The sequence below is a fragment of the Coregonus clupeaformis genome, unplaced genomic scaffold, assembly GCF_020615455.1.
Source record: "Coregonus clupeaformis isolate EN_2021a unplaced genomic scaffold, ASM2061545v1 scaf2075, whole genome shotgun sequence".
Taxonomy (NCBI): domain Eukaryota; kingdom Metazoa; phylum Chordata; class Actinopteri; order Salmoniformes; family Salmonidae; genus Coregonus; species Coregonus clupeaformis.
Window position 1 is genome coordinate 39,418 of NW_025535529.1, and position 27,134 is coordinate 66,551.

Here is a 27,134-nt window from a genome sequence, read left to right on the forward strand (position 1 = left end):
GAACGTTTTGAAAATTCTGTGCAACTTCCAACGAGTGTTAACTGTGAACACTGAGGCTGTGCCCGCTTTAACTTACTGTTTTAACAGTGGCCAAGTAGGCTACTATGGCTATTTGATCATAATGTAGGCCTACTGTCAAAAACAATGGAGAAAATGCATCCCATAACATTTAACATGGAAATAGCTGTTCAATCATTCAGCCTACAGAAGCAGCCAATGTGTGGTGTTCAATGTAGGCCTACATTCCATGAGACTTTTGAAAAAAATATGCAGGGCTTGACATTAACAACTGTAATATATTATGTTTCACCGAGTCGTGGCTGAACGACGACAATGATAACATTCAGCTAGCAGGCTATACGCTACATCGGCAGGACAGAACGGCTGACTCCGGTAAGACAAGGGGTGGCGGTCTGTGTATATTTGTAAACAACAGCTGGTGCACAAAACCAAATACTAAGGAAGTCTCGAGGTTTTGCTCGCCTGAGGTAGAGTATCTTATGATAAGCTGTAGACCACACTATTTACCAAGAGAGTTTTCATCTATATTTTTCATAGCTGTCTATTTACCACCACAAACCAATGCTGGCATTAAGATTGCACTGAATGAGTTGTACAAGGCCATTAATCAACAGGAAAACGCTCATCCAGATGCAGCGCTCCTAGTGGCCGGGGACTTTAATGCAGGGAAACTTAAATCCGTTCTACCTCATTTCTACCAGCATGTTAAATGTGCAACCAGAGGGAAAAAAACTCTAGACCACCTTTACTCCACACACAGAGATGCATACAAAGCTCAACCCTCGCCCTCCATTTGGCAAATCTGACCATAACTCTATCCTCCTGATTCCTGCTTATAAGCAAAAACTAAAGCAGGAAGCACCAGTGACTCGGTTAATAAAAAAGTGGTCAGATGACGCAGATGCTAAGCTACAGGACTGTTTTGCTAGCACAGACTGGAACATGTTCCGGGATTCTTCAGACAGCATTGAGGAGTACACCACATCAGTCACTGGCTTCATCAATAAGTGCATCGATGATGTCGTCCCCACAGTGACCGTACGTACATACCCCAACCAGAAGCCATGGATTACAGGAAACATCCGCACTGAGCTAAAGGGTAGAGCTGCCGCTTTCAAGGAACGGGACTCTAACCCGGACGCTTATAAGAAATCCCGCTATGACCTCCGACGAACCATCAAACAGGCAAAGAGTCAATACAGGTCTAAGATTGAATCGTACTACACTGGCTCTGACGCTCGTCGGATGTGGCAGGGCTTTTAAAACTATTACAGACTGCAAAGGGAAGCACAGCCGCGAGCTGCCCAGTGACACAAGCCTACCAGACGAGCTAAACCACTTCTATGCTCGCTTCGAGGCAAGCAACACTGAAGCATGCATGAGAGCACCAGCTGTTCCGGATGACTATGTGATCACGCTCTCCGTAGCCGATGTGAGTAAGACTTTTAAGCAGGTCAACATTCACAAGGCCGCAGGGCCAGACGGATTACCAGGACGTGTACTCCGAGCATGTGCTGACCAACTGGCAAGTGTCTTCACTGACATTTTCAACATGTCCCTGACTGAGTCTGTAATACCAACATGTTTCAAGCAGACCACCATAGTCCCCGTGCCCAAGGACTCTAAGATAACCTGCCTAAATGACTACCGACCCGTAGCACTGACGTCTGTAGCCATGAAGTGCTTTGAAAGGCTGGTCATGGCTCACATCAACAGCATTATCCCAGAAACCCTAGACCCACTCCAATTTGCATACCGCCCCAACAGATCCACAGATGATGCAATCTCTATTGCACTCCACGCTGCCCTTTCCCACCTGGACAAGAGGAAAACCTACGTGAGAATGCTATTCATTGACTACAGCTCAGCATTCAACACCATAGTGCCCTCTAAGCTCATCACTAAGCTAAGGATCCTGGGACTAAACACCTCCCTCTGCAACTGGATCCTGGACTTCCTGACGGGCCGCCCCCAGGTGGTAAGGGTAGGTAACAACACATCTGCCACACTGATCCTCAACACGGGGGGCCCCTCAGGGGTGCGTGCTCAGTCCCCCTCCTGTACTCTCTGTTCACCCATGACTGCATGGCCAGGCACGACTCCAACACCATCATTAAGTTTGCCGACGACACAACAGTGGTAGGCCTGATCACCGACAACGATGAGACAGCCTATAGGGAGGAGGTCAGAGATCTGGCCGTGTGGTGCCAGGACAACAACCTCTCCCTCAACGTGACCAAGACAAAGGAGATGATTGTAGACTACAGGAAAAAAAAGAGGACTGAGCACGCCCCCATTCTCATCGACGGGGCTGTAGTGGAACAGGTTGAGAGCTTCAAGTTCCTTGGTGTCCACATCACCAACGAACTATCATGGTCCAAACACACCAAGACAGTCGTGAAGAGGGCACGACAAAGCCTATTCCCCCTCAGGAGACTAAAAAGATTTGGCATGGGTCCTCAGATCCTCAAAAAATTCTACAGCTGCACCATCGAGAGCATACTGACTGGTTGCATCACCGCCTGGTATGGCAACTGCTTGGCCTCCGACCGCAAGGCACTACAGAGGGTAGTGCGTACGGCCCAGTACATCACTGGGGCAAAGCTTCCTGCCATCCAGGACCTCTATACCAGGCGGTGTCAGAGGAAGGCCCTCAAAATTGTCAAAGACTCCAGCCACCCTAGTCATAGACTGTTCTCTCTGCTACCGCACGGCAAGCGGTACCGGAGTGCCAAGTCTAGGTCCAAAAGACTTCTCAACAGCTTCTACCCCCAAGCCATAAGACTCCTGAACAGCTAATCATGGCTACCCGGACTATTTGCACTGCCCCCCCACCCCATCCTTTTTACGCTGCTGCTACTCTGTTAAGTATTTATGCATAGTCACTTTAACTCTACCCACATGTACATATTACCTCAACTACCTCAACTAGCCGGTGCCCCCGCACATTGACACTGCAACGGTACCCCCCTGTATATATAGCCTCCCTACTGTCACTTTATTTTACTTCTGCTCTTTTTTTTTTCTCAACACTTTTTTTTGTTGTTGTTTTATTTTTACTTTTTTTGTTTAAAATAAATGCACTGTTGGTTAAGGGCTGTAAGTAAGCATTTCACTGTAATGTCTGCACCTGTTGTATTTGGCGCATGTGACCAATAAAATTTGATTTGATTTGATTTGATTTGATTAACCTCTATGAGATCGGTGTCCCGTATACGGGACGGTTGAATTAATGTGCGCTAATGTGATTAGCATGACTGTTGTAAGTATCAGCACACTTTCCAGGACATAGACATCTATCATATGGGCAGAAAGCTTAAATTCCTGTTAATCTAACTGCACTGTCCAATTTACAGTAGCTATTACAGTGAAAGAATACCATGTTATTGTTTGAGGAGAGTGCACAACAAATGTATTACGGCAACTGATTTGATCAATTCACCTCTGAAGGTAAATAATGTACTTACATTCAGTAATCTTGCTCTGTTTTGTCATCCTAAGGGTCTCAGAGATAAAATGTAGCATAGTTTTGTTTGATAAAATCAATTTTTATATTCAAATGTAGGAACTGGGTTCTACAGTTTGAACCCCTGCTGTCTCTGGCTCCACACCCACCCCGCCAGGCCATCTAGATGTGTGAAAGTTAATGTATAAGCTAGTTGTCACGATCGTTATACACAGAGGACCAAGGCGCAGCGTGGAATGCGAACATACTTTTAATTTGAATGATCACACGAACAAAACAACAAACGATACGAAACGTGAAGTCCTTGGTTACAATACAAACCATACGGAACAAGATCCCACAACACACTGTGGGAAAACAGGCTGCCTAAGTATGGTTCCCAATCAGAGACAACAAGCAACAGCTGATACACGTTGCCTCTGATTGAGAACCACACCGGCCAACATAGAAACAAAAGAACTAGATAATAACCCTAGCACACAAAACACATAGAAACCACACACCCTGGCTCAACATAACAGAGTCCCAGAGCCAGGGCGTGACACTAGTGATCCATCATGTATGACATTCCTGGGAGCGTGTAAACTTACATTTTGTATTACCATATCATTTTTGTATGTTCTCTATAGTTATGTACTTGAAAATGCATCAATTGACCAATTCGGCACATTTGGGCAGACTTGATACAAAATAGTCCAGTATTGCACTGCTTCACTGGATCAATCTGAAACTTTGCAAACACACTGCTGTGTGGCCAAAATGGGCAAAATCTAAATTGCGCCTAAACTGCAATATTATATTGTGGTCTTTCTCTTGCATTTCAAAAATGATGGAACAAAAAAAGAATAGAAAATGCATGTTTTTTTGTTTGTATTATCTTTTACCAGATCTAATGTGTTAAATTCTCCTACATGAATTTCACATTTCCACAAACTTCAAAGTATTTCCTTTTAAATGGTATCAAGAATATGCGTATCCTTGCTTCAGGTCTTGAGCTACAGGCAGTTAGATGTGGGTGTGTCATTTTAGGAGGAAATTGAAAAAAAGGGTCCGATCCTTAAGAGGTTAACCTGTTTATCCACTTGTCCTTCAGACAAGGAGGTGACTGAACATTTTGTTGTGTTGTTTGATGGAAGATACCACTTTACAAAATAAAATGCATTATTATTCCCATACCATTACTACAGAGAATCAGACAAATTATGCTACACTCTGCCTATTGGCTTGTTAGTTTATTCAAGCCTGTCTGAAAATATAACACTAAGACAAAAAAAGCTCTTTACCTGACTCTCTTTTCAAAGATGTCTAGAAATGCACACATGTTGTGCTCTTGTAGGAAGCAACCACTCCCCCATTGTTGACTAGAAATTACCTATAACTGGGCTAATAACACAATAACTAGCAAAGGATATGAACAAAATGTGCACACGTGGCTACATGCAGCTCTTGCTTTGAACTCAAAACAAGCACATCTACTCACGACCAGAGCTGTAAACACAGTCCAGTTCAAAGTAAATGGCACAGATCCATATGTGGCAATGGTCTATTTGCATACAGGCCTACTGCAGCTCTGATTGGTTATACCCACCTCTGTGTAGAGTACGGGCTGAGTCATGTGCAATAGAATCCTACTCCCATGCATTCTGCCTACAACAAAATCTCTTGAGTAGTTTGTTTTGTTTCAGTATGTTGTATTGAAAGTGGCTAATATTGCGTTGATTCGATCACAATTGCCACAGTAAAGGAAAAATGTTGGAAGTGTTAACTAACATGAAAAACTTGTTGAGTGTAGTTCAATCTTGTGCTTCTCTCTGAGGGCTGATATTCCTTCTGAGATCTGCATGAGGCAGTCTCTGGCTACTGCGCGCTCAAACACGCGCTCGCTCAGAGGGAACATTGCTTGTGACTACAATCTTGTTGGCTGCATTTGCAGTTCGTTTTGGTTGTGTTTTGGATTATGTTGTGTCCAATAGAAATATATGTAAATAATGTATTGTGTCATTTTGGAGTCCATTTTATAGTAAATAAAAATATAACTTGTTTCTGAACACAATCATGAATGAATCATGAATAATAAAGAGCAAGAAAGTTAAAGAGACACAACAATCATACCCCTGAAACATGCTAATGTCTCACCATTACCAATAACAGGGGAGTTTAGCATTTTTTGGTGGGTATGATATTTATGTCTATGTTAATCAATTGTCAATGAATTAATTGTGCTCTTATTTAATACTTTGGCAATATGGGATCACTCACATCATGCTAATTAAACTATCACTACTGAAGGAACTTTACAAGAGTGAGTTAGAGAAAGAGAGATGGCGCAGACTGAGAAGGCTGACATCTTACAGAAAGTACATACTATTGTCACATATGACCGCTAAGCACTTGTGGAAGTCAGATCGACAGTTACTAACCTCGATTTCGACTACAAATCCGACATCAACTCTTACCCAGCTTTTCTCTTGTTCACACCGGACACTATTATTTTGTTTCATGGGCTATAAAGAAACGCTGCAGGCGTAGACATGTTAGTCGGGCTGGCGTCTTCTTAAGACTGAGATGAAGAGAAAATCGACTGGCACTCCCCTCCGTTTCATTGGCAAATATCCAGTCAATCAGGAATAAAATGGATGAGCTTCGTTCGAGAGACTCCTTTCAGAAAGACTTGAAAAGCTGCAATATTATATGCCTTGCAGAAACTTGGCTGACTCAATCTAGGAACATGGAACTCAGTGGTTTCTCCATGCAATGGCACGATCGGATGTAGGCAGCCTCGGGAAAGTCCAAAGGGGGAGGAGTGGTGCGCTGCTTCCAGTGTGAAGTAAATCTCAAGATTTTGCTCACCTAATATACAATAGCTTATGATAAGCTGCAGACCTTTTTATCTACCAAGCCAACACAACTTTGGCACTCAACAAACTGTATGGGTGTATGGGGGATGTATTATTCTCCTAATTGATGGGATGACTTACTTAGAAAGAATGCATTCTGGACTGTGCTGATGTAGGTTGTGTCACCTGGCAAGCTGTGATTGATGTGAAGAGCTGTTTTAGGGGGTAAAATGAGATGAGGATTTGTGTCTCCAAATACTAGACTATACTGGTTCTTTGTGATCTGTGAACCTTCCTTGGACGTAGGAATGGTGTCTAGGGGAGCTGGCACTTCTCATTATGACAGGTTGTTATGATAAACGTATGCCTGGATACAGGGATGCGCTAAGAGGCGGGGAACAGCCAGTGCGCCAATGGATTGGCTGAGTAAGTCTAAACCACGCTCAAGCGTCTACTCTGATTGGCCAGCAGAGAGGTGGGAAACTCTCTCTCTGTAAGAGTATTTGAGGAAGAATCTAAAACAATGGATTTAGTTCTCTGAAGTGCCCTGCGAGGTATTTCAAGGAGCCCGTATATACGAAACATCATATTTACCATTGAAGGTTTTTGCATTAATTAAAGTGCCAGATTTGAATTGACGCAACTTTGACAATTGGTGACTTCCGACGTGATCTGGTAAAGGGACTATGCTGGGTATTGTCCGGCCCATTTGGTCACCTCTTTCATTGGACTGTGTGTTTCACAAAAAGTCCGGACTACTAAAAAAAAAGGTAAGCAGATACCTATTGTTAAATAACTAAAGATCTGCACATTGGCTTTATTCAAATTAATTTTGTGAAACAACTGTCTGATGTAAGTGAACTAAATTATGAAACTATTATGAGTAGATAAGCACAATATTGTGACATGTAAACCTGTGGTGAATGTGATGTTAAACCTTGGTACCGTAGAGTATTGTTTCACCGGCACGTACCAGAAGGCTAGGTACGGCTAGCATCGGGAAATAGTACTGAAGTCCCCAGGCTAGGATCACCAGGGGTGAGAACTGGAGACACAGGGAATTATTGGCTAAGGGCGTTGGCTACTGACACATATCCATCGAGATATGGCTAGGATCAGAGGAGCGCCAACATTTTAGTTGAGTATGGTTTCTTTGACACATATCCAGAGAGATATGGCTAGGTTCTGAGGAAAATACTGAAGTCCCCCGGCTAGGATCACCAGGGGTGAGAACTGTGGACACAGGGAATTATTGGCCAAGGGCGCTGGCTACTGACGCATATCCATCGAGATATGGCTAGGATCAGAGGAGCGCCAAAATTTTAGTTGAGTATGGTTCCTTTGACACATATGCAGAGAGATATGGCTAGGTTCTGAGGAAAATACTGATGTCTCTGGGCCACAAATGGTGGAACTGTGAGATACAGGGATTAATTGATCAAAGTGTAACGTTGTGGCACATATCCACTGAGATACGGCTAGGATCATAACGGGCACTTACATTTTAGATAGTGTTACGCTACTGACACGTATCATAGGGCTAGATACGGCTAGGATCAGGGGGACACTGGGTGTTGTTGTATGCATGAGTGCGCGAATGATCACAGACGAAATAAAATAGTGAATAGGGGTTATTAAAAATAATAAACCTGTATATTAAGACGTCTGTGGCTGTCCAAACTGTATAATTTGTGAATAACTGTTGGGTTTGTGGTTGCTTAAACCGTATAACCCGTTAATAACAAATGGGAATATGAAGGTAAAATAATGAATAACTAGTATGACTAAACTGAAACGTTTGAACTGATATAATTGAATTGTAATGTTTAATGTTTGACATAGCATAACACTGGTTTTAAATAAGTAAATTGAAGTAATATGGTTTAGCGCTTGATTTGATATAACAACCATTGGTTAAATAATTGAAACACTTTGGTTTATTTGTTTTGATTTACCATTTGATGTGTGGCACTGTAAGAATACTGCTTTCAAACAATTAGACTGAAATAATTCGGTTTATCGTTTAAATATAAACGTGCACCAACTTTAACTAATTAGGTGGGAATTATTTGATTTAAATAAATAGACTAAAGTACCTTAATTAACGGCAGAATATTGAAAACAAGAAACACAGCTCCTCAGAGGACACGGAAGGTAGAGTTGCGAGGGGAGGGGCTGGAGAGAGCGAAAGTGTGGCTTTTGGAGCCAGGAAAGACTGGGAGTTGGCTGGGAACGCCACACGGGGTGATTATTTGAGAGGTGCATGTGGGTTTCTGACGAGAGATGTTCTAAACTTGCTCACCCGAACGTAGACGTACGTAATGGGTGAGAAAGTAGAGAACATTGACATTTGCATTTTTGGTAATTTGGCGGACGCTCTTGTCCAGAGCGATTTATGGGAGCAATTGGGGTTGAGTGACTTGCTCGAGGGCACATTGGCAGGTTTTTCGCCTGGTCGGCTCGGGGATTGGAACCGGCGACCTCTCGGTTGTTGGCGCGGCGCTATTGGTCACTAAGCTGCCTGGCGCCCCATATGAGTTTAAGGTTGTGGCGTTGTTGGATCATGTGATGGTGGAATAAACTGACCATAACTAATGTTGTTTTAGACGTAATGTATAATATAATACAAAAGCAGATGGAGGGTTCAATTGAACTAATTATCATGGTAGAGCTAACGTAGTACAGTGAGGGAACTTCATTTTGTGTCAGAGGGTAAGATGAGAAATCATTAATGGTGCTATTGGTGGAAATCTATTTATCATTTCAAGGCATGGAGTAACAATCTGCATTTATGAGTGTAAATTCCACTGCTGATGTGTTGATTGAATGGGTACGATGGAGTATTTGGTTGGTTAATGCTAAATGGAAGATTTGGAGCGTGGTTGGGGGTTAAAAACTCACTTATTCAATAGGGAATGGGTGGAGAGAGAGAGAGTTTTTACGTGTATTAAAAGTTGCATAAGATAGCTTTAGTAGTGTTCTAGATAGGTCTATGAAAATACAGTGGGGGAAAAAAGAATTTAGTCAGCCACCAATTGTGCAAGTTCTCCCACTTAAAAAGATGAGAGAGGCCTGTAATTTTCATCATAGGTACACGTCAACTATGACAGACAAATTGAGGAAAAAAATTCCAGAAAATTACATTGTAGGATTTTTTATGAATTTATTTACAAATTATGGTGGAAAATAAGTATTTGGTCACCTACAAACAAGCAAGATTTCTGGCTCTCACAGACCTGTAACTTCTTCTTTAAGAGGCTCCTCTGTCCTACACTCGTTACCTGTATTAATGGCACCTGTTTGAACTTGTTATCAGTATAAAAGACACCTGTCCACAACCTCAAACAGTCACACTCCAAACTCCACTATGGCCAAGACCAAAGAGCTGTCAAAGGACACCAGAAACAAAATTGTAGACCTGCACCAGGCTGGGAAGACTGAATCTGCAATAGGTAAGCAGCTTGGTTTGAAGAAATCAACTGTGGGAGCAATTATTAGGAAATGGAAGACATACAAGACCACTGATAATCTCCCTCGATCTGGGGCTCCACGCAAGATCTCATCCCGGGGGTCAAAATGATCACAAGAACGGTGAGCAAAAATCCCAGAACCACACGGGGGGACCTAGTGAATGACCTGCAGAGAGCTGGGACCAAAGTAACAACGCCTACCATCAGTAACACACTACGCCGCCAGGGACTCAAATCCTGCAGTGCCAGACGTGTTTCCTGCTTAAGCCAGTACATGTCCAGGCCCGTCTGAAGTTTGCTAGAGTGCATTTGGATGATCCAGAAGAGGATTGGGGAGAATGTCATATGGTCAGATGAAACCAAAATAGAATTTTTTTGGTAAAAAACTCAACTCGTCGTGTTTGGAGGACAAAGAATGCTGAGTTGCATCCAAAGAACACCATACCTACTGTGAAGCATGGGGGTGGAAACATCATGCTTTGGGGCTGTTTTTCTGCAAAGGGACCAGGACGACTGATCCGTGTAAAGGAAAGAATGAATGGGGCCATGTATCGTGAGATTTTGAGTGGAAACCTCCTTCCATCAGCAAGGGCATTGAAGATGAAACGTGGCTGGGTCTTTCAGCATGACAATGATCCCAAACACACCGCCCGGGCAACGAAGGAGTGGCTTCGTAAGAAGCATTTCAAGGTCCTGGAGTGGCCTAGCCAGTCTCCTGATCTCAACCCCATAGAAAATCTTTGGAGGGAGTTGAAAGTCCGTGTTGCCCAGCGACAGTCCCAAAACATCACTGCTCTAGAGGAGATCTGCATGTAGGAATGGGCCAAAATACCAGCAACAGTGTGTGAAAACCTTAAGAAGACTTACAGAAAACTTTTGACCTGTGTCATTGCCAACAAAGGGTATATAACAAAGTATTGAGAAACGTTTGTTATTGACCAAATACTTATTTTCCACCATAATTTGCAAATAAATTCATTAAAAATCCTACAATGTGATTTTCTGGATTTCTTTTTCTCATTTTGTCTGTCATAGTTGACATGTACCTATGATGAAAATTACAGGCCTCTCTCATCTTTTTAAGTGGGAGAACTTGCACAATTGGTGGCTGACTAAATACTTTTTTTCCCCACTGTATGTTACAAGTACGAATGACATTATTTCCTAAGAAGGAAGATTGTAGGGAAGTTTCCCGCATCTCCCTTATAATGTAGGAAGGAGCAGGAGAGGGGGAGGAGATGTAAGAGACAGTACATAGTTCAGATGGTAGGAATGTCATTAAGTGTATGCTGATCAACGATAGCAAGTATTTGTTTTATTAATTAGGGCCTAATCAGAGAGAACAGTTAAAGAAATGGAATAGCGAACTGAAATGGGTTAGCGGGAAAATACAAAATTGTTGGTACATTCTAGAACGATAATTTATTTTGGTTACGGGGATGCAAGTATGCATTGGCTGTTGTGCTGGGGGAATAGCGCCAGCCTGTGGTGGGTTATGGATTGGTGAAATTGGGGGGACAGGAACAATAGAAGGGGAGACAGATTTTCCTAGGGGGTTGAACAAATAATTGATAATGGATCATTTGAGATGAGATCACATGTAACAGAGTTAGGGTAATCAATTAAATAATCATTGTATACTCGAGGAATTTTGAGTGGTTTAATGGATTAGTTATGAGGAATTAGATTGATACAAACAATTATTGATGGGTTAAGACTGGGGATATCTGAATCATGTTTTGTGTATACTACCATCTTTAGATTATAACCAGGAGAAAGAGATTAGCTCATCTCAGTTAGGCAGTATTTAGGTCATAAAAGTGAGCTACCAAATTAAGTGAGGCCTGGCTATTTGTGGTTGTTGTTTTTCAAATTGGGTTAAAATGGGTTCACAGAGCCAGAGGCTGTACAGAGAAAGGTGGAGCCCCATGTTGCCCTAGTGAAAGAACATTCAGAGGAATGGTTATCACTAGGTAAATGGATAAAACAGGGGGAAAACATTACTGACTGGCAGAATACACCAAAAGGGGATCAGTGTGGCCACTCCACTGGGAGATATAGAAGAAAGTTGAATTGGAGAGCAAAAACCCTGCCCGGGGTCCACCTGGAGATAAGTTTTAACGGATGACAGGAAGACATTTTCTTAACTCAGGAACAGGAGGCTGAGTTAGCAGCAATTCCGTTCAAATTATGGTCACAAGGACCAGCCGATGTAGGACTAATTAAGGGGGTAGCTCCAGTACAAGTGATTCCTCGATCCGATCATAGACCATACCAAAAGCAATATCCTATGAAACCAGAAGCAATAAAAGGGATAACACCTACATTTGAGCATTTACTTAAGGGAGGGGTGATAATTCCTGGAGATGAGGCACAATGCAACTCTCCAGTATTTCCTGTTAAAAAGGCGGCACCTAGCGCCAACTGGAGGATGGTCATGGACTTGCAGGGGGTTAATAGAAATATAATTCCCGAGCTCCATGTGTACCAGGTCCACATACATTGCTGAACCAATTGAAACCAGAGAACTCATATTTTACAGTGATAGATTTAGCTAATGCTTTCTTTAGTATCCCAGTTCATCCGGATAGACAGGGATGGTTTGGCTTTACTTTTCAGGGAAGGAAATGGACTTACGCTAGGATGCCTCAAGGCTACTCAGAAAGTCTTACAATCTTTGCCCAGGCTATAACTAGGAATTTGGGAAAGTTGGAACCTAGGGAAGGAAAACAAATGTTAGTTTATGTAGATGATATTCTATTGGCTAATCCCACTCAGGAGGGATGTAAGAGGGATACAATCCAATTGTTAACCTTCCTGGCAGAACAGGGACACAAAGTGAGCAAAAATAAACTTCAACTTTGGCAGAGCGAGGTCATTTACCTAGGACACACTATAACTCAGGAGGGGCGAATGTTAAACTCATCCAGGAAAACTGCTATACTTGAAGCGCCAAAACCGTTAAACAAAAAACAAATGATGAGCTTTTTGGTAATGATAAACTGCTGTAAAGCTTGGGTACTCCATTATGTACTGCATACGGGTAAATTAAGTGATCTTAACTATGGGAAGGCAATGGCAGCCCATGGTAAAATAATTTGGAACTCTAAGGAGGCATACATACATCAGGGATGTTAACCAAATGGTAGAGAGTAAAGAGGGATATGACATTGGTCGTGATTTAAAGATGATGAGTTTTTTTTTTTTTGTGGGCTATTAGACATAACTGGGTTAATCATGAACATAGAGGTTTTTATTCTTTGTTGCTAGGCAGAAGACTTAGGTGACCTAAATATGGACTTGTCATGTCCAACAATCAGTCTTCAGGTCAAGCCCGGGAGAGCCTGGGTAGAACAGAGTTTGAACTAAACATGAGTGTTTTTACAAGATAAGAGATTGATGATTGGATTACTAATTGATTCTGAACTGGATGAAAGTCGAATTTAGCTGCCATAAAAGACAAAGGAAGTGGGAGGAGCAATAAAGAAGCAAAAGACAATCTCAAAAATGAAAGGCATGGCAATTGGATGATAAATTACATAAGGGATTGTTTAGGAAGGTGGTAATATTGACACATGGGCAAATCATGTGTCAAAAAAGGGGGAGTGATAGGATTAAATAATAATGATAGGATTAAATAATAAATATAAATAAACAAAAACAACAATAGAAATTGAGAGCTGAACATGTATGTGTGAAGATAGTTTATTAACCACACCCGTATGTCAGAGGTTTTGTGCCTCACATGTGAACTAAAGGAGAAGGTGACCCACTCTATCTCACCAGGAGACTGGGTGAGCATCCAGTCCCTAAAAGAAGAAAAACTGGAAGCAGGCCTGTTGGGAAGGGCCCTATCAAGTCCTATTAGATCCACCTGGGTGCATGTCACACACTGCAAAAAGGTAAACCCAGTTACACCTGACGAACAAACACAGAGTTAGGAGAATGAACCGATCACCACTAGGGCTCGGGGGTTGGCTCCTTAACGAAGATTCCCTTACCCTGTCTGATCATCCCTGTGTGAGTTCGGTAGAAGGTGAAGCAATGGGTTGGCTGTCTGGGGATTCACAGGTCTCCTGACGGTAGGTAGCTGTCTGATTGTGGGGGCCATATTCCTAACACACTCAAACCCTCCTGATCAGCCAGAAGTAGTAGTTAACCTAACACAAGTTGATAAAATAATACCTGAGCACAGTCTACGAAGGCATAGGAGACAGCTAGACGTAGGGAAAGGGGAAGTACTAGGGACTTTAGGGAAGGACATCACCATATGTATGTCACCATGTACATCCTGGGATTATGTAGTTGCTCATACCAAGCGGGGGGGGGATATGTCAATCTCCATACACAGTTTAGGGACAGGTGTAGTATTGTGAAAGTAGGGAATTACCAGAAATGGCAGTGCGACCCATATAAGGGTAGGTACTGTCTGAAAGTCTGAATTATGCTAAAACAGGTTACAGACCTGAACAAGTGAGATATCCTCTTCAACTGGGGCACCCTATAGAGTGAACCTCTCTGAGGGAGGTAGTGAGACCGGGGCTGTGGTAAAGATTGTACAAACCGTAGGAATCTTGACCGGTGGTTGGAATGGATTTAGTATCCGACCTTTTTTTTTTTTTTTTTTTTTTTTCTCTTGGGGGGAATGGATCAGCTTAATATTGCAGATAGATTGTATCTTCTATCAATGTAATTGTCTGCATCACTTCCAATCCCCCATGTTTATTTTTATTTTTTATATATATATTCCCCTTTATTACTTTTCAACCCCACCATCCTTTCCCTACTTGGAGTAAATTAGTGAACAACAACGCCCAGGCCTCTACTTCCGGTCTAAACTTACTATCTACACCTTATGGACAGAGTTAATTTTACAATAATTCTATATATATATATGTTTATTGATTTATTGATTTTTTTGCTCCTGAACTTCTTCTACTCTCAACCTCTCCGATCATTTTCATGATGTCCATCCGGTTTGCATCTAAATGCCATGTCTTTCTAACTGTGCTCTTTCCCAAAAGCTCCCAACATACAACCTATATACTTATTATGGACACAGTATGCTTACATTATTAGCTATCTTTGTTATTATTTGTTGTTATTTGTTATTAGTCCCATCCTTCAACTCTATTCAATACCTCCCATCTATCTCTTAACACCATCCATATAGGATTTCTATTTGCCATATATATTTCAACCGTACTGTGATGTTTTACAAAAGTTCTGAACCTTTCTATTCTCATTGCTTCTACAGATTGTGAATTAAAAATAAACATTTTTGCTAAAAGTATTATTATATTATTGATTGATTGACTATGACTTTTCAGATCACCCAGTAATGCTATCTGCAAGGTTAGTTCCAGGTAAATATTGCAATCCTTTAGCCATTCCTGGACCTGTGTCCAAAAACAAGCTACAAATGGACAGAACCAAAACAAATGATCTAATGATTCTATCTCTTCACAGCAAAATATGCAGAGCTGGGAAGATTGTATCCCCCATATAAATAACATTCTATTGGTAGCAAGAATTTTATATAATAATTTAAATTGAAAGATTCTAATTTTTGAATCCGGTGTCGTTTTTGCGTATCAGTTCATAAACACTATGCCATGGGATCGGTACGTCAAAGATCTCTTCCCAACTATTTTGCAATCTATATGGGACGGCTGTCAATCCTTTGGTCCTTAAGTGAAACTGATATACTTTTTTATTTATCACAGTTTTCCTTAACCAATTATGTTCTTTAATGCAAGGCCGACAGACAAGTTCCTTACTTTCTCCCCTTCAACTTTCCTCTTCCACTTTTCGTGGAAGGCTGCAATTATTTGGTTGTAATTTTGGGTAGAGCAGACATTTCCATATGTTTTTGTTAGCTGCATGTGCGACATAACTCCACCAGTCCTACCGATGATATCATTTATGAAGATTATACCTTTTTTAAACATTCTGTCAAAAAATAAAGTTTTTTTGTCAATTAGTATATTTGAATTTAACCACAATATTTGTTGCATTATTTGTTCTGTCGTTTCTGGAGGATTAAATTGAAATTGCAACCAACTTTCTATGGCTTGTTTTAGAAATAGTGACATTTGGGAGATTATTTCCTCAAATAACTGAAAGTGAGAGGTTGTAATCTGAATAAAGGGAAAAAGGCCTTTCTTGAACAGTGGGTGAGACAATCTTACTAATTTGCTTGAGAACCAGTTCGGATTTAAGTATAACTTTTGGATGACTGAAGATTTTAGTGATAGGTCTAATGCTTTAATATTTAATAATTTCTGTCCTCCGAATTCATATTCATTATATAAATATGCTCTTTTAATTTTGTCTGGCTTGCCGTTCCAAATAAAATTGAATATTTTTTTCTCATATAATTTAAAAAACTGTTTGCTAGGCGTAGGCAAGACCATAAGCAAATAGGTAAACTGGGATAATACTAAAGAGTTAATCTGGGTGATTTTTCCACAAATTGACAGGTATTTTCCTTTCATTTACATTTACATTTTAGTCATTTAGCAGACGCTCTTATCCAGAGCAACTTACAGTTAGTGAATACATTTTTTTTTAAATACTGGCCCCCCGTGGGAATCGAACCCACAACCCTGGCATTGCAAACGCCATGCTCTATCAACTGAGCTACATCCCTACATCCCCTACATTCCCTCCCCTACCCTGGACGATGCTGGGCCAATTGTGCGCTGCCCATGAGTCTCCCGGTCGCGGCCGGCTGCGACAGAGCCTGGATTCGAACCAGGATCTCTAGTGCCACAGTTAGCACTGCGATGCAGTGCCTTAGACCACTGCGCCACTCAGGAGCCCTTTCCATGGTAGTAAGATCTATTTTTGCTAACTTTCTATTAAAATTTATTGAAGTGAGATCATTTATTTCCTTTGGGATATGTATTCCGAGTTTATCCACATCACCATCAGACCATTTTATTGGTAAACTACATGGTAATGTAAAAATTGTATTTTTTAGTGATCCAATACGTAATATAGTACATTTGTCATAATTTGGTTTTAATCCAGAGAGGTTAGAAAATGTATCTAGATCCTCTATGAGGCTGTGGAGGGATTCTAGTTGTGGATCTAAAAGAAAACATGAATCATCTGCGTACAATGACACCTTTGTTTTTAAGCCCTGTATTTCTAATCCTCTGATATTATTATTGGATCTGATTTTAATAGCTAACATCTCGATGGCCTCAATAAATAGATATGCCGATAGTGGACAACCTTGTTTCACTCCTCTTGACAGTTTAAAACTTTCTGAGAAATAGCCATTATTTACTATTTTACACCTAGGGGTTACTATACATGATTTTGACCCATTTTATAAGAGATTCTCCAAAATTGAAATGCTCCAGGCATTTATATATAAATTCCAGTCGAACTTTATCAAATGCCCTTTTTCGAAGTCTGCTATGAATAGCAGGCCTGGTTTCCCATATTTTCCATAGTGTTCTATTGTTTCCAATACTTGCCTTATATTATCTCCAATGTATCTTCCATGTAAAAAACCTGTCTGATTAGAATGAATAATATCCGACAATACCTTTTTAATTCTATGCGCTATACATTTTGCTAGGATTTTTGCATCACAACACTGAAGTGTAAGGGGCCTCCAATTTTGTAAATGGACTGGATCTTTATATTTTCCACTTGTATCCTGTTTCAGTAATAATGAGATCAGACCTTCTTCTTGAGTGTCAGATAATCTACCATTTACATAGGAGTGGTTAAAACATGCTAATAACGGTCCTCTTAGTATATCAAAAAAGGTTTGGTATACCTCGATTGGTATGCCATCCAACCCTGGAGTTTTCCCGGACTTAAAGTCTTTAATTGCATCCAGAAGTTCCTCCTCTGTAATTTCACCTTCACATGAGTCTTTCTGTGTGGCTGTTAATTTGACATTATCAATAGAAAAAAATCTCTACAATTAGCTTCAGTTAGAGGAGATGGAGGTGACTGAAAAGAAAACATATGCTTAAAATACTTTGTTTCTTCCTTCAAAATATCATTAGGTGAATTATGGGTGACTCCGTCAATTGTAACCAGTTTCATTAAGTTCTTTTTGGTAGCATTCCTATGTTGAAGATTAAAAAAGAATTTTGTGCATTTTTCCCCATATTCCATCCAGTTTGCTTTATTTTTATAATATATTACACTTGATCTTTCTTGAATAAGTTTTTCCATTTCTTTTTGTTTTTCCTCTAATTTATTCTGAGCCTCTATGTTACAGTTTTTATTGCCATCTATCTGTTCTGTTAGACTTTCTATTTCCTTTCTTAGTATAAACTCTTTTGACCTAAATTGCTTTTGTTTTCGAGATGAGTACTGAATTGCATGGCCTCTAAAGGCACATTTAAAGGTGTCCCATACAATAAGGGGATTCGCTGTACCTATGTTATGTTGGAAAAAGTCAGTTATAAATTCCTTTGTTCTAATTATAAATAAATTATCATCCAATAGGCTTTGATTAATTTTCCAATATCCTCGCCCACGTGGAAATTCAGTCAGAGTAATGTATATGCCTATTATATGATGGTCCGACCGCATTCTGTCCCCTATCAACACTTTTTTAACTTTTGGTGCCAACGAGAATGAGATAAGAAAGAAGTCAAGACGACTAGCTTGATTCAGTCTCCGCCATGTATATCTCACTAGATCAGCATATTTAAGCCTCCATATATCTACTAGTTCTAATGTATCCATGACATTCACAATTTCCTTAAGAGCATGTGGGTGATTGTTTGTGGTGTGATTTCCTTTTCGGTCCATTGAGCTATTTAAAACAGTATTATAATCCCCACCATAATAATATTGTCTTGAGTTGCTTGCAGGCTTGATAATTTATTATACATATTGTCAAAGAATTGTGGATCATCATTATTTGGTCCGTAAAGGTTAATGAGCCATATCTGTTTATGGTCCAATACCATATTTAAAATAATCCATCTACCTTGCGTATCTATTTGGACAATTTGCACATTCGGATCGAAATTACTATTAATTAATATCATCACCCCCTTTTGAATTTCTTTGCCCATGGGAGAAGTATATTCCCCCCCATTCTTTTTCCACGCTACTTCATCTCGAATTGTTGAATGAGTTTCCTGTATACAATAGATATTATATTCCTTCTCTTTGAGCCATGTAAATATTGTTCTTCTTTTGTTATTATCAGCTAAGCCATTACAATTATAACTGGCTATACTTATTTCACCATACACCATAGTGAGATACAAGTTTCAAGTCTATTTATCATTATATATGTTTGTAAATTTACCAATAAATAATAGCGTAATGATTGAGTGTCCATATAGCTGTACCGTGATATTTGCATTGCTACGGAGTAACCCTTCAATTGTTCTCCACTAATTCCCCCGCTAAAGCCCCTCCCCATCCCAAGTTGAGCCGTCATCCCAGTGATCAGCATCCCACCCACGTCCCTCCGTATCCCTAAGGCCCCGAGAGGCCAGGACCCATCCATCGAAAACAGCACACAGTGCCACCCACAAAACAGAAGCAGGTTAACCGCCAAAAGCATTTCCAATGCTTTCACCTCTATATATATATATATCTATATAACTATTATTATTTTTTTAATTATGCATATCCTATTTTCCATCATTATCAATTAATATGCGTAATAATGTCGGCAGTTCACGCATAGGATTCTAACATATAACCCGGATTGCCATTGTATTACATTTAATTCATTGACAAGCAATTATTATCCTAGCAAATAATTCCTGCGGTCCATCCCATACCCCCCCCCCCCCCCAACATCCCCACCCCCCCACAACAGATGCCAGACAAGCACACACGCACATACTCACATACTCCAACACACTCAACCCCCCTCCTCCACAATCCACCATAAAATCCGATACTCAACGGCTGTTATATCCCAGAGCCCAACTCGAGAAATAACTTGATCTACGAGTGCACATACAGTTAAAGCTGATTGAGAAAGCATGCAGATTGAGCAGAAATTGATAACAATGTGAGATTTGATTAATCTACTTAATCTATGTCAAGTCCTAGGTGATGGAGATCAGATCCACCCTCTTCACCTGAGACACAAGCACTCTGATCCCCTGTTGTAACCATTTTCCCAAGCATCTCCATGCGGTCAGACCTTTGATTATTTTGTGCCACCTGGGCCACAATGATAATCCCCCTCTCTGATTGTCCGAGTGTGACCCCCTCCCCATGGGTTACTGCAGCCAGTGTTGCCAGCACTGCCACTACCTGGGTGGGCGTACCCCACCGGAATCCCCACCGGCTAGGTTCTCATTAGCAGCTTTGAGAATTTCCTTGTATATTATGCTCTCCCATCAGGGGGCTCTGGCTTTGTAGGACCAACCCTGCCAGGCAGGCTCAGAATCTTGAGGGGGCGGTGCTGCTCAAGTAGGTCTCTGACCGCATTTATTTCTCTGTTTAGGCTGCATATTCACAGCAGGTCCATAAAAGAGATGGGAACTTCTCTTTGGTGTATGGGTCGCTCAGGTGGGTGTCCAGGTTATAGGGTTAAGGATCTTTCCATCATGATAGGACAATGAATAATTAGATTAGATGTATACTATATTTAAAAATGTATATCCCTCATCTACACAAAATTGAAAGCTCTCTCTCTCACTACCCCTGTTCATAGACCCCCGGTCGGCTCTGGGATATGCAACCATTTCCCCTCTCACTCACTTAACGCCGCACCTTTTCAAACACAAAAATGCACACCACATGGTTGACTGCGGAAGAAATGGGCCGAGCGTGCAAACGCACCCGCATCCACATCTGCCGCAAGGGGGAAAGGACGCCAGAGAGAACACAGGACCAACCACAACAACCATCCGCCAAAACAACAACCTCCCGCCAAAAAAGCCATGTTCTAATTATTTGTATTTAAAGATGTATTATTCTGCTTGTTATATCTTTTTATCCATTTATAAAATACTATACTTACTATAAATGTTATTTAATATTACAATCAATATCATTGCTAGTATCAGGTGCTCCAATATTTGACTCCTCTATTACAACTTTTAGAATAGCCATGGTGTAGTCTTTGTGTCTCTGAACATTTGGTTGTCAATATATAATTTATCCACCACTAGTGCAACACGTTTCCCTTTTAATCTGTTTTCCTTGAAGATTGGATACAGAACTTTGCGCCTTTCTACAATCTCCTTCGGGAACTGATCATTCATGCCTATTTTCGTGCCAGCAAGTCTTTTCCCAGGCTTTTCACCATAGCTTTATCCTTCAAAAAGCAAATTTGGCAACGATTGGGCACTCATATTTCTGTCCTCTTTTTCCGAAACGATGTACACGTTCGAGTTGGATTTTATCGACAGCCTCGAGTGGGACTTGTAGCGCTGTATGCAGGAAGTCCTTCATAATATTCTCTGTTATTTCTCCTCCTTTTCCTGAATACCCGTAAGTACTAGATTTTCCCTCATCGATCTAGTTTGGATGTCTAGTAAGGCTTCTCTCAGAAGATTGTTCTCCTTTTTTAATTCCCTAACGTCCGTTTCCATTTTAGAGACTGTCACTTTTATTTCTTTGGTTTCTTTCTCCATTACCAAAGCTTTTTCGTCACTCATTTGAAGACTCGCTTTCAACTATTTTACGTCTTTACTGACCAATTCTAATATGCCCAATTTGTCATTTATCGACTTCAACAGGTCGCTTTCCACACTTACCATACCCAGTGGTGAAAAGCATATATCATCTGTATCAGTCGATGAGTCGCGTTTCTTTTTGGGGATCGGCTCTCCACGCTTGTCTTCAGTCATGTTTGGGTGTTGCTTGTTGTAGTAATATTTGTCGATATATTTCTCTAGCCTTATGATCTTATTTCTGTTATTATCCAGATTGAATTATATTAACTGCGAATATATGAAATGCTAATATTTAGTCTAACTTACTGATTTTGAATATTATGTTTTTATCTTGAGGTGTTTTGTACCGATTTCTATTCAATACGCCATCTTGTCTACGCGTGCCCCGCCCCTCTGACCTCCTTCTTTCTGGAAAGTCTGTGCTGAATGTTGTCAAATTGCATTTAAATTACTCTGCTGAGTGTCTACTAGTCTTGAGTCTACGGACAATTGGTTTCCTACTCGTGAATTCTTACATGTAACACCAGCTCTCATATCATTAGCCAATCGTTTTGGGGGTTGGTCTGCATATGCCAGTAAAAATCCAAACTTTTAGGTTAAAGGCAATGTTAACCTGTCTTAGCTGGCAGGCTGCGATCTGGTCCTAGCTCTCCCAGAGTTGCTTGTAGCGCCTAGGGTTTGTGCGTCGTAGCCTACCGTTTTTAGTCGCCATGAATTCAAAGTGCATATACACGCAACCTTGAAATACAGTAACAAAATTGACTCCAACTTTTGAGCTACCGGTAGGCCTACCTGCTTTAATACAAAAGGTCTGTGGCAAAGCTTTACTCATTTATGCCAACGAGGCCGACTGCAAATCCGACCTGAATTGAGCCTGTTTTGAAGCAACACGTTAAAACGGGTATGGCCTATGCAAATGATTTTGTTTGCTACATGGAATCAGTCAGTGTCAATTACTTAGTTTCTGACCAAGTGTTTTTCCTGTTGAAAAATAATGCGAGAACTGTATTTTGTATTGAATAAAAGTAATAATGGCAGTTTATTTACTTTGAATATATAGTCCGTTTGTGTAGTCCAAAGTCTCACGTTTCATTTATGCTGTGACTTCAGAGATGATCATTTACTTTATTGCTAGAAAACAGATGCAGTAAGTAGGCCTCATAAGATTTTATGTAAAATATAGCCTACCTTAGAATGGCATATTAAATGCGGGTTTAGATTCACGGGCAATTGATCAACTGCGGCGCTATCCATTGTTGAATCTCCGCTTAACTGTTTGATTATTGGAGATTCAGATTAGTTTCCTCTGACAAAATCATAACAATAAGTGAAGTATAAACAGCCACAACCTTCCCAAATTCCCTCGATAGCCATGTGCAAGGGGAGAGAAAAGGACCAAAATGAATCTTTCAAAGGTAGGCTAAAAAGATTAATTTTTACTGTATTAACCTCATATTTGACCCGTCGGCCATCAGTGCTTCATAGGCCTGTTAAAACTAGGCTACATCAATGAAATGGTGTGGTGACTTTGAGAGAACATTGTTGATTAAATTGCAACAAATACATAAAGAACCCTTTAGATTGTGCATATTTCTCCATTTAGAGTGGTATAATCATGTCAGATTTTATTTAATGGTATTATATGCTTTTAAATAGCACTTTCGGTTTGAACGGGAATACCGGGAAGCCCGAGAATTTCTTGCAATTTCCTCAGGAAGGAAAATTGGTAGATTCTCTGGAAAATATATGGCCAATGAGGCCTATGCCTACCCTCCTCCCCCAGCCAATGGGATGAACTCCGCGGGACCCTCACCCGAGTACTCCTACCAGGTAAGGACGAGACATGGAGACAACTGTTCCTTTAATGTTTGACGAGGAATAAAATACCCAAGAATAAAGCTATATACAAGGAGTACCAGTTCCAGATCAGTGTGCAGGGTTACAAGGTATTTGAGGTAGATATTTGTACCCATTAGCTCTTCCTGGGGTCCAACAAAATTAATTTTTAAAACATTACAATACATTCATTACAGAATTTACAACATAAAGTGTGCCCCCTCAGGCCCATAATCCACTATCACATATCTACAACACAAAATCCATGTGTACGTGTGTGTATAGAACGTATGTTATCATGTGTGTGTATGCATGTGTCTGTGCCTATGTTTGTGTTGCTTCACAATCCCGCTGTTCCATAAGGTGTATTTTTAGAAATGTTTTAAATTTGATTCTACTGCTTGCATCAGTTACCTGATGTGGAATAGAGTTCCATGTAGTCATTGCTCTATGTAGTCATGTGTGCCTCCCAAAGACTGTTCTGGACTTGGGGACTGTGAAGAGACCTCTGGTGGCAAGGTTGATAGATGTAGCTTTTAAATTCGCTCTGGCTATCTACTCCGATTTCAGAGAACTCTCGTCTGAGTGTGCCAGAGCGCATAATAACTGACGAAATTACGAACGCTCAACACCCATGGAATATGGCCGGTGTCAGTAGACGTTTGCAAAAAAGCGTAAATTGTTGCCAGCAGCACAGTTGCAGTCACCAACGCTCTGGAAAACATAAAAACATCCTAACCAGCTCTGCTAGGGCGAGTAAAATGGTCAGAGTGAGCTGTTCTGTCACGGTTTACTAAGCCAGAACCCAGAAGCAGACCAGGACAAGGTAAATTGGAACAAAGGTGAGTGTTTATTTAATAGATCCACGAGTGAGGCTGAATAATCCAGGGAACAGAGCGGGTGGCGTGGATGGGTTGTTGAGGGTGCAGTGGTAGGTCCAGTAATGGCTCGGCAGCCGCCGACCATCAGGCAGAGGTTGGGTGAAGGTTCCGGGTGAGTGACTGCAGATAGAACAAAACGGAGGTAAGTATACAGCAAGTCAAAAAGGTGCAAAACAACAAAACTAACGCTTGAAGTTCCAAGGCTGATACACGGACAAACATACTGTTCATGGCTAACGATCCGGCAGGGAATGGATGTCAGGTCAGAGCTTATGAAGGTGATGATCAGGGCCAGGTGTGCAGATTGCTGATGGAATGCAGGTGTGGAAATCAGGAGAGCTCCCGCCTAGCAACGTAGCCCGGCAACCAGGCAGGGAGCGTTCCAGAACCCTCGGGAAACTGGAGATCCCGAGCAGAAAAACTAATACACAGACAGGAACCGACTCAGACTGCCGGAATCGTTACAGTACCCCCCCTCCGGCACGAACGCCACCGGGCGGACTCCCGGAGCGCCAGGATGGAGGCGGTAGAAGTCACGAATGAGGTCAGCATCTAGGATCTGTCGCCGCGGAATCCAACTCCTCTCTTCAGGACCATACCCCTCCCAGTCCACGAGATACTGGAAACCCCGGCCCCGCCATCTGGAATCCATGATGCGTCGCACCGTGTAGGCAGGACCACCTCCGATCATCCGAGGAGGAGGAGGAGGAGGCGGAGGAGGCAACAGAGGACTGAGGAAAACAGGCTTGAGGCAGGAGACATGAAAGGTGGGATGGACTCTGAGCGTCCTCGGTAGTTTGAGTCGAACTGCCACCGGATTGATCACCTTCTCCACCACAAACGGACCAATGAACTTCGGTAACAACTTCCCTAGACTCAGTCCGTAAAGGAAGATCCCGTGTGGCCAACCAGACCCTATCTCCGATGGTATAGGTGGGAGCGGGGATCCGGCGACGATTCGCCTGGAGCTGATACCGGTCCGAAACTCTAAGGAGTGCCTTTCTGGCCCGATGCCAGGTCCGGTGGCAACGACGAATATGGGCCTGAACAGAGGGCACTGAGAGCTCCTTCTCCTGAGAAGGGAACAAGGGAGGTTGGTAGCCATACAGGCACTGGAAGGGAGACATCCCAGTGGCAGATGTAGGGAGAGTATTGTGGGCATACTCAACCCAAGGCAACTGAGAGACCCAGGAGGTGGGGTTGGAGGAGACAAGGCAGCGTAGCGTGGATTCCATCTTCTGGTTGGCTCTCTCCGCCTGACCATTAGATTGGGGGTGAAAACCAGATGTGAGGCTGACTGTAGCTCCAATGGCCAAACAGAAGGACTTCCAGACAGCAGAGGTAAACTGAGGGCCACGGTCGGAAACGATATCACTGGGCAAACCGTGGACCCTGAAAACCTCCCCTAACCAGGATCTCGGACGTCTCCGAGGCAGAGGGAAGCTTGGCAATAGGCACAAAGTGGGCGAACTTGCTGAATCTGTCCACGATAGTCAGAACGACCGTGTTTCCCTCAGAAGCGGGCAACCCAGTGACAAAGTCCAGGGCCAGATGCGACCATGGTCGCCGGGGAATAGGAAGGGGGGTGAAGTAGTCCAGAGCTGGGCCGATTGGTACTCTTATTCTGCGCACACACTGGACAGGCAGCAACATAACCCCGAGTATCCTCGGCCATGGCGAGGCCACCAAAAACGTCTGCGAAGAAACGCTATCGTCCGAGCCACGCCAGGGTGACAAGCCATCTTGCTGGCGTGGGACCATTTGAGGACAGCAGGACGAACCGACTCAGGCACAAACAACCGACCGGGTGGACCGTTACCGGGACCGGGCTGCGTCCGAAGGGCCGCCATCACCTCCTCCTCAATCTTCCACCTAACTGCTCCCACGACGCAGTCCCGGGGAGAATTGTCTCGGTCTTGGACCCACTCTCCTCCGTCTTGGAGAACATCCGGGACAAGGCGTCCGCCTTGCCGTTCTTAGATCCAGGTCGGAACGTCAGGGGAAAAAATTGAATCGTCCCGAAAAACAACGCCCACCTGGCCTGACGGGGAGTTGAGACGTCTAGCCGATTGCACGTAAGCAAGATTCTTGTGGTCAGTCCAGACAATAAACGGTTGCTCCGCCCCCTCCAACCAGTGGCGCCACTCCTCCAAGGCAAGTTTCACCGCGAGAAGCTCCCGGTTACCCACATCGTAATTCCTCTCCGCAGGCGAAAGGCGCGAGAGTAGTAGGCGCAGGGATGGAGTTTACTGTCCGTGGAGCATCGCTGCGACAGGATGGCGCCAACTCCCACATCAGACGCGTCCCACTTCAACGACGAACTGACGGGCCGTGTCCGGTTGAGAGAGAATCGGTGCGTTGGTGAATCGCCTCTTCAAATCCAGAAACGCTCGATCCGCCTCCGGATTCCACTTGAAGATCCTGATACTGGAAGTCAAGGCAGTTAACGGAGCGGCCACACGGCTGTAATCCCGGATGAATCTGCGGTAGAAATTCGCAAACCCCAAAAATCTCTGGAGCTGCAATCTCGTACCGGGCTGGGCCCATTCCAGAACCGCTCTAACCTTCTCCTGGTCCATCCTAATCTCTCCCCTGGAGATGATGTACCCGAGAAAGGATGTCGTGTGGGCGTGAAACTCGCACTTCTCGGCCTTCACGAACAGGCGATTCTCCAACAATCGCTGCAGAACCTGCCGGACATGCTGGACGTGGTCGGAAGGTTCCTTCGAGAAGATCAGAATGTCATCCAGGTAAACAAACACAAAGAGACCGATCATATCTCTCAGGACGTCGTTCACCATACTCTGGAATACCGCTGGAGCATTGGTCAGTCCAAATGGCATCACCTGATACTCGAAGTGACCCATCGGTGTATTGAAACCCGTCAACCACTCGTCCCCCTCATATTTATCCGGCGTCGGAACCTTGGGCTCACGGAAGGACACAGCTCCAGAAGCGGCAGGCGAGATGGGTGAAACCGGTAGTGG

At 42.4% G+C, this 27,134-nt stretch overlaps 1 pseudogene; it reads left to right on the plus strand.

Annotated features, from left to right (window-relative positions):
• The window catches only part of LOC121587183, a 65,653-nt pseudogene that overhangs the window by 26,237 nt on the left and 12,282 nt on the right, over positions 1–27,134 (plus strand).